Below are 8,582 nucleotides of genomic sequence, written 5' to 3'. Positions count from 1 at the left end.
CTCATTTAGGTTGAATATATTTTTATTGAGTTTCAGTGTAACATATAACACAGTATAAAAGAAGGAAGGGGGGGACAGGGGGTACATAATGAAGAGGGTTGGTGGGAAGGACAGGGTGGGGGGACGTAATGCTCATATATACCATCCATTATGTACAATAACACATTTTACTATTACATGTGAACCCATCCACGTAGTGTCTTCCATCTCTGGACACTGCCTGGAACATCTGACCAGTGGACAAGCTATCAAGTATAGGAGGGTATAGGACAGGTATAGGGTGGAATAGCTGGGTACAAAACGGAACAAGTCAAGGGTGCTGGGTAGAGGGGGATAAGGGGGGGGGGTTACTCAGCAGTAAAGGTCTCGTAACATTTTGATGGTTACATTACATTGTGGATCATATAAGGGTCCTCTAAAGTTAAAGATTTGTGTTTTTCTTTTCTTCAGCCTTCCACGGTTGTGGAGCCCCTTTCTCGTGCAGCAATGCTTTCGAGGAAGGGGTCTGAACAGTGATAGAGCCAAGGGAACCACAGGGAAGTGTATTTATCCCAAGTATCATTTGCCTCTAATTCCTCCATGAGCATAATATCATTCACGGTGTCTACCCATCTTGTGATTTGGGGGATGGTGTCAGTCCTCCAAAATTGTGATATGTGTCGGGCTGCAGACAGAAAAAACTTAGGAGGCTCTTTCCGTGTGAGCTTATCGGTCCTGGAAGGATGGATAGTAATGCTATTTTTGGGGATGGTACCATAGAGGTATTGTAAAGATTATTGTAGATATTGAATACCTTGTCCCAGAACGGTCGAATCAGGTCGCAGCCCCACCACACATGCTTGTATGTGTCCTCTCCTCCGTGGCAGCATCAGCACCTGTCCAAAGTTCCTGGATACATTTTGCTCACCGTACTGGATCCCTATACCATCGTGATAACTTATAATTTTTCTCTTGTGAAAAAACAGATATGGAAGATTTGTGTGTTACTATGAATGAGGTATTCCATTGTGCGGAGGATATTTCCATTCCCAGGTCTCACGACCATTTTTGTGTGAAGCTTGGTAGTGTTTCACATGTGTGTAGCTGTATGTCCTTATAGATTAGGGATAATGGATGCTTGGGTGTCCGAGAAAGACCACACATATCTTCAAAGGTTGTAAGAGGTCTGTGGACCTGTCCTGAAAGATGTAGCATCTTACAGTTTTGTGTTAGGGCTAACATAGAAAGCCAATCTATTTGGGTGTTAGATTGAGCATCTGGTTGCAGCTGGAATTGGCCTGAGGAGGTCTGGATGAATTGTCTGGCTGTAGGCCATTGTTTTCTAGTGTATGAGCCACATTGCCCTCTAGTGTTGTATGCCGGGAGTGCTGGGTTATCAAACAGGGATGATAGTGGGCTAGGGTCTGTGGAAAGTGAAAGGGTAGTTTGTTTACGATACCAGGTGGTTAATGCTGCTACCGTCAGTGGGGACATGCCATTCATGGAGCAAAATTTTGTATTAAAACCCCATAGAAGAGCTCTACTTGTGCCATGTCTCTTTCGATGATTGTGGTTGGTTTGGCTAAGGGACGTGGGAACCATTCAAGGATTCTTGAGACTATGGCGGAAGTGTGATATAATTGAAAGTCTGGGAGACCGATACCCCTCTATTTTTAGGGGCACAAAGAGTTCTATGTTTAAGTCTAGAGGAGTAGTTCTGCCAGATGAATTTGACCGCTAAGGAACGGAGCGTGAAGAAGAAGGCTGTAGGGAGAACTATGGGTAAGGTCTGTAAAAGATAGAGCAATTTAGGGAGAACATCCATTTTAAAGGACATTCATATGTCCCTACCAGGATAATTTGAGATGATGCCAAGACTCCAGCGAATATGGAATTTTCGTCAACATAGGACTGTCATTCAGGGCATAAGTGTCATGTATATTTCTAGGTATGTCTGTCCCCAAATATTTGATCGAGCGTGGTTGCCATTGGAATGAAAACCGTTTCTTAAGGATATCACATTCGGCTTCAAAGATATGTTCAGGGCTTCCCTCTTTGTAATATTTAATTTGAAGTTGCTGAATGTTCCAAAGCGGTCAAGCTCTTGAAGTAAAGCGGGGATGCTAACTTGTGGTTCGGTGATGTAGATGAGCAAGTTGTCTGCATATAGCGATAATTTGCGAAGGGCCGCAGGTGTGGGGACAATGTCCCATTTAGATGAAAGACCAAAACAACCTTTGGAAGAAACGAAGGCTGCGGACGTAGCACCACCTTATCCCTGCGGAGGATCAAGTAGGGAGACTTGCAAGACAAGGCTGCCAACTCAAAAACCCTCCTGGCCAATGTAATGGCCACTAGAAAGATCGCCTTCTGAGAGAGTGTCAATAAGGGAATGTCCCTAATGTTTTCAAACGGCGGTTTCTGAAGGACCGAGAGCACCAGATTCAAATCCCACAGGAGGTAGCGGTGACCGGAGTGGAGGAGCCACATGTCAAACCCCCTGAACAAACATACTCACCAATTAATGAGCCTCCAAGGGTTGCTGAAAAAAAGACAGCCAAAGCTGATATCTGCCCCTTAATGGTGCTTAATGCAAGTTTCTGATCCACTCCTCTGCAAAAACAGCAGGATCCTGGAAAGTGAATATGTACGCGGACGCCACCCCATCTCCTCACACATGGAGATGTAGGCCTTCCACGTAAGATGATAAATCTTCAGAGAAGATGACTTCCGTGCCCTCAACATAGTGGATATTATCGACTCCAACAGACCTCAGTCCCTTAGCACCTGGCTTTCAACATATTGGACCTTGTGACAGAAGGTCCTCTCAAATCGGCAGTCACCAAGGAACATCCGCCACCATTCGTACTATGTCGGCATATCACGGATGCCGAGGGCAATCAGAATCACCAGAATCCCCTCGGCCTCCACTCTGCAAAGCAGACGTGGTGGAAGTTTGAGTGGGGGGGGGGGGAGGCATAAATCAGCCGATAATGCCGCCATGGAGCCACCAACGTGTCTGCCGCGTCTGCCCAGGGATCCTTTGACCTGGCCACAAACCTCTGTACCTTCTGTTTGAGTCAAGAAGCCAGGAGATCCACATCTGGCGTGCCCCACCTTAGGCAAAGGAGCCGAAATACATCCGGATGTAGCGACCATTCCCCTTGGTCCAGCATCTGACGACTTAGGTAGTCCGCTTGCCAGCTTTTTACGCCCGGAATGTACACGCCCAACAGAGCCGGCGCGCGCTGCTCTGCCCACCGCAATATGTGAGTGACCTCCAGTGCTGCAGCCGAGCTCCTTGTTCCTCCTTGATGATTGACATACGCCACTGCCGTGGCGTTGTCTGACTGGATCCTGACTGGACGCAGCCTCTGTGACCATGCGAAGAGAGGCACCGGCGACCTCAGCCACCAGAGCAGGGAATCCCTGACTAGCTGGCTCAACTGAATTTGACAATCCAGGGAAGACGGAGATTTGTCCCATTTGTACAATATCTCCTTTTGCAAGAATCGAGTGTGGAATTGAGCATACGGTACCGCCTCGAAAGTAGCTACCGTTAGACCCAGGACTTGCAAAAACGCAGCGACGACCACCTGCGGGACACCAACAACTTTACCGCAGCTTGAAGAGTCTGCAACTTGTCCGAAGGGAGAAAGACTCTCACCTCTGAGGAGTCCAGAAGCAAGCCCAGGTACTCCAGGCGTTGAGTCGGCACCAACACCGACTTCTGTAATTTCAGTACCCAACCAAACTCCTGAAGAGTTTGTGTTAGAAAAGTTTTAAATGTTTATTGTGTGACTATTAGAAAAACAATAGTCCTGAGACTGATTTGTTAAAAAGCTTACTTCTGAGCACATTATTGTATTAACTTGTATTGTTTTGTCTTAATTAACTCCATAGTAAGTTGTAGAATCATTAGATTTAACTTAATATGATAGCCTAAGAATGTACGAGGAACATGAATAGTAAATAAAGTGCCATCCTGTGCCATGACAACGTTATTTATGTTTCCTCAGCCAATAGAAGCATAGAGATGTTATTCTTGTGGGGTATGTGAAGGCGGGACACTTTCTTTTGGCAGACATTTTTCTTCAGCTTTTGTCCTGTAAGCATGTCTCTCTGTTGTGGGCCACATCAGAAATAAATTGTCTGCTTCTCAAATACATCTGGAGTTTTGACTGCACACAAGGGAAGTTTTCCTAACATTTTTGGTCTTTCGAGCCGGAAACAACGCGCTGGTTTTCAGATCAGACGGCCCCGACAAAACTTCAGTGAGTATTGGACTTTGAAGCTCACTGAACATTACCGACCCCCCATTCAATGTTATTGGTGAAAAAGGGGCGGGGGCAAATGATCTGGATTCCACTGTCTGTTTCCGAACCTTGTGTGATCCAGTCCAGGTGTTTGAGAGGTAAGATAATTTAAATTATTCTTAATTCTTTCTAAGAGTCTTTTCTTCTCTTTCTCTTTGCTTCTGGTTTAATGTGTTGTAATTGCCGACATTGGTATTGATCGTATAATATCTAGATGATCCAGTGCTCGTAGACAGAGACACTTGGGGACGTTGTCTAAGGTAAAAAATTACGTTGCCCGCTGTCCGGACAGATAACAAAAAGATTTGAGGTATACCGAATGTCAGAGGTTGAATGCCTGACTATTTAAGCGCTGTTTAGTTAAGTGATCTAAAAGGATCGCAAGGCTAACTTTCTTCTGTGTGTGTTTACTTTATCTTTGTTCCTGGACTTCCCCAGGGGAGTAAAGGAGGAGATGGAGACATTAGAAGCTCCGATAACAATAGAGGAAGTGAGGAGAACAATTAATAATACAGCCCTCGGGGGGAGTCCAGGCCCCGATGGATTTTCGATTCTGTACTATAAGAAACTCCAGAAGTTCCTAATACCAAAACTCTGATTATTTCAACGCGGTGGGAGTAGGAGAGAGGTTCCGGGAGGAAGCCCTATGCGCACACATAACCCTGATCCTGAAAGAGGGGAAAGACCGAGCAGCCCTGGAGAGTTACCGACCGATCTCCCTATTAAATACGGATATAAAGATCTTTTCGAAAATATTGGCAGAAAGACTAAAAACCCTCCTCCCGGAATGGATTCACCCGGACCAGGTGGGTTTTGTCCAGGGGCGAGAGGGGAGAGATAATTCTCTAAAGTCCATAGCATTAATCCAGGAAGCTACTAGGAGAAAGACCCCCACAGTACTGCTGTCAGTAGATGCCGAAAAGGCTTTTGACAGAGTAGAGTGGGAGTTTATAGATAGGATATTAGAACATCTAGGACTGGGAGAAAAGATGCTGAGATGGCTTAAATCTTTATACTTGCAGCCATCAGCGAGAATTAGAGTGAATGGATCCCTGTGTCGTCCCCTGGAACTGTTTAATGGGACGAGGCAGGGATGCCCCCTCTCACCGATTTTGTTCGTGATCTCATTGGAACCACTGTTGGTTGCAATGAGGAGGAACCAGGATATACGGGGTATCCGGGTAGGCGGGAGGGAATATAAAGTCTCTGCATTTGCAGATGATGTACTGGTCTACATAGTCAACCCAACCACAACCATCCCATCCCTCCTCAAAGAGTTCGAACAGTATGGCCACCTATCAAACTTTAAAATAAATGCGACCAAATCGGAAATCTTAAATATAAATCTAACAGAGGCGGAACAGACAGCGCTAAGCTCTCAGTTACCATTTAAATGGTGTAAAGAAGAGCTGACTTACCTGGGTATAAAATTGACGGCACAATCGGTCAACCTCTACGGGGCTAACTATCTTCCTCTACTGAATAAAATTAAGGACAAGTTAAACAAAATGAGATATAAAGCTCTCACGTGGATGGGGAGGATAAACGCAATAAAGATATTTATATTACCACTGGTAATTTATACGCTCCAAATGATTCCTGTCCCCCTTCCTGTAAGCTACCTGGGAAAGGTCAAATCAATGATCTTGTCGTTTATATGGGCTCGAAAGAGGCCGCGAATAGCCTACAAGGTCCTAGTGAAGGAGAAAGAGAGGGGAGGGGTAGCACTACCAGATTTTACAAAATATTACGAGGCTATAATAATTTCAAGGGTAGCGGACTGGTGTCACAACAAAAAAGAGAAGAGCTGGGTAGATTTGGAAGTTACATTAAGTAATACAGAGTTAGCTAAAATGATATGGATACCCCCGCAACACAGAAACTTAGGGACCAGCACTTGCACCTTAACTAGACACACGTTAAAAATTTGGGATAAAGTAAACAAGAGACACAATTGGCACTATAACTCACCCTTAATGTCACTTCTGGACACAAATTATTTCCCTCCAGGGAAAGAGGAGCGTTTATACTTTAGCAGGTGGGCAAAAAGGGAGGATATAACACTATTAGACATAATGAAAGGGAATAGGATAAATACTTTCAGGGAAATCACACAAGAATGGGGGCGTAGGCCACTTGATTACTGGAGATACACGCAAATGGCTCACTTCATCCAAGGATTACCACAACCATTAAGAGGAAAGACACAACTTAGACCACTAGAAAAATTATTTAAGGAACCACAATGTTTAGAGAAAAGGGTCTCCAAAATATATAAGATATTAAAGCAAGAGGGAGATGGGGGACTTCCAAGATACCTGGGGAAATGGGAGGAAGAAATAGGGCCTCTGAGAAATCAGGAGCATAGGAGCAAAATAATTAAAATGACTTACTCCTTGGCAAGAGATGTTCAAACGATCGAAATGTCCTTTAAATTAATAGCGAGGTGGCACTTGACGCCACAGAGAATACAGAGGTTCAGTGAAGAAAATCAGAAGCTATGTTGGAGGGAATGTGGGGGACAAGGGTCTTTCAAGCACATATGGTGGGACTGCCCAAAAATAACCCCTTTCTGGGAGCAAATAAGAGAAATGATATTTTCAGTGACAGGGGAAAGGGTGGGAAATTCTCCATGGGAATGCCTGTTCCATGATACAAAGAAACGGATTTCGCAATATAGAGGTACAATGACCCCAGTCCTACTGAACGTAGCGAAATCCCTGATTCCGTGCCACTGGAAGTCTGTACAGGTACCGACGATATCAGAGTGGGTCCGGAAAGTAGAACATATAAGGATAATAGAGGAGTCCATACAGAGACTGGAGGACTCAGGCCAAAAACAAATGAGCAAATGGCAACAATGGGGAGCATTTCTGGAAAAAGAACATTATATAAGGACGGGAAGGGTGGGAGAGGAATGAGAGGAAAGGAGTGGGGGATTGGGGTTTTTTTTTTTTTTTTTTTTTTTTTTTGGGGGGGGGTTAAGGGGTGGGGAATATTTGCATTGTTATTAAAAATAATGTATGTAATTGTAACCTATAAATGGTGTTTTGTAAAGAAAACAATGGAGAAAAGAAATAAAGAGTATACAAACAAAAAAAAATACTTTATCTTTGTTCATGTTTAACCCTTTTTGATTCTCTCGATAGTGTGGGGAGTGCTGATGTTTTTTTTTTTCTTGTATTGCTTTGTTCGTTTACATGTTTTGTGCTGCATATTTCTAAGAAGAAGAACGCACTGAACTCACTCTCCCCCTCCCCCTCCCCTCATGTAAGGATTGCTCCTGCCAGAAGTTGTAAAAGCTAACCCTTGATTAGCTATGACAATACAGAAGGGTTATATTGTAAATATTGAAACTTAGCATAAAAGAAAAAGAAGGTACACTGACAACACCAGGTTGCTTTACTATTTTAGCATGCCATGGTGTTACAGGAAGCAAGTGGCAGAAATTGTTTATGGTTTGGGTAGCTGGGAAAAGGTAGATTGCACTTTGGAGTGAATAGAATGTTGTAGGAATTATTATCAGGTGGCTTGATGAATGTGAAAAGAAAAGAAAAAAAGGCTGAGAATGTTTTCATTACTATGATGGTCAAGAAGCTGTTTCTTGGAAACAAGAAAATGCAGATTGCCTGACAGAGGTCAATTTGTGCATCTGTGAAAATATTAGGACTTTTGGTGGGAAAGAAAGTCTGAATAATAGTCTTAAAGTAAATATTTATATTGGATTGGAGTTATTTTTAGAATTCACAGACTTTCAGCTGTGAAGTGTTAATGATGCAATGCTGTTTATATTTGGGTACATTTATAAAGTCAAAAGGCTAAGTTCTGAATCAGAATACTAAAAAAAAATTTAATTAAAAAGAAAGAAAGTTCTATTTTGGGGCCCTGTGGATAAGCTTAAAATGTCAGGACCCAAAGTTCAAAAAAGATATGGGTTGGAAATGGCGAGTATTAGCTTCAGCATGCTAGAATTAGGGTAGAAGGAAGAACAAAGGAAAAATGCCAAGCCCAATTGTCCCTAGTGGACAAAGAGGATGATCTCATCTGCTATACCCAGAGACCACCTCCTTATAATGGCCCTCCTCCTCAGGTGCAAGTAACTGCCCAGAGTAACACCTTCCCTGTGACATCCACCCCTGTCAAAGGAACCGCCTCTGAACAAAACCCCAACTCCACTTCCTCAATCTCTCCAGACAGTAGTTCAGTCCTGGAGATGAACAGATCGATCCTTGAAACATTAACTGACGCCATAACTCATGCACTAGGTGCCCCAGCAGGAGCCAAGAG

Source organism: Lithobates pipiens, unplaced genomic scaffold (genome assembly GCF_037356315.1).
Source record: "Lithobates pipiens isolate NorthernLeopardFrog02 unplaced genomic scaffold, aLitPip1_a1.2 Scaffold_23, whole genome shotgun sequence".
NCBI classification, from domain to species: Eukaryota; Metazoa; Chordata; class Amphibia; order Anura; family Ranidae; genus Lithobates; species Lithobates pipiens.
Note: the sequence above shows the minus strand (reverse complement) of the source record.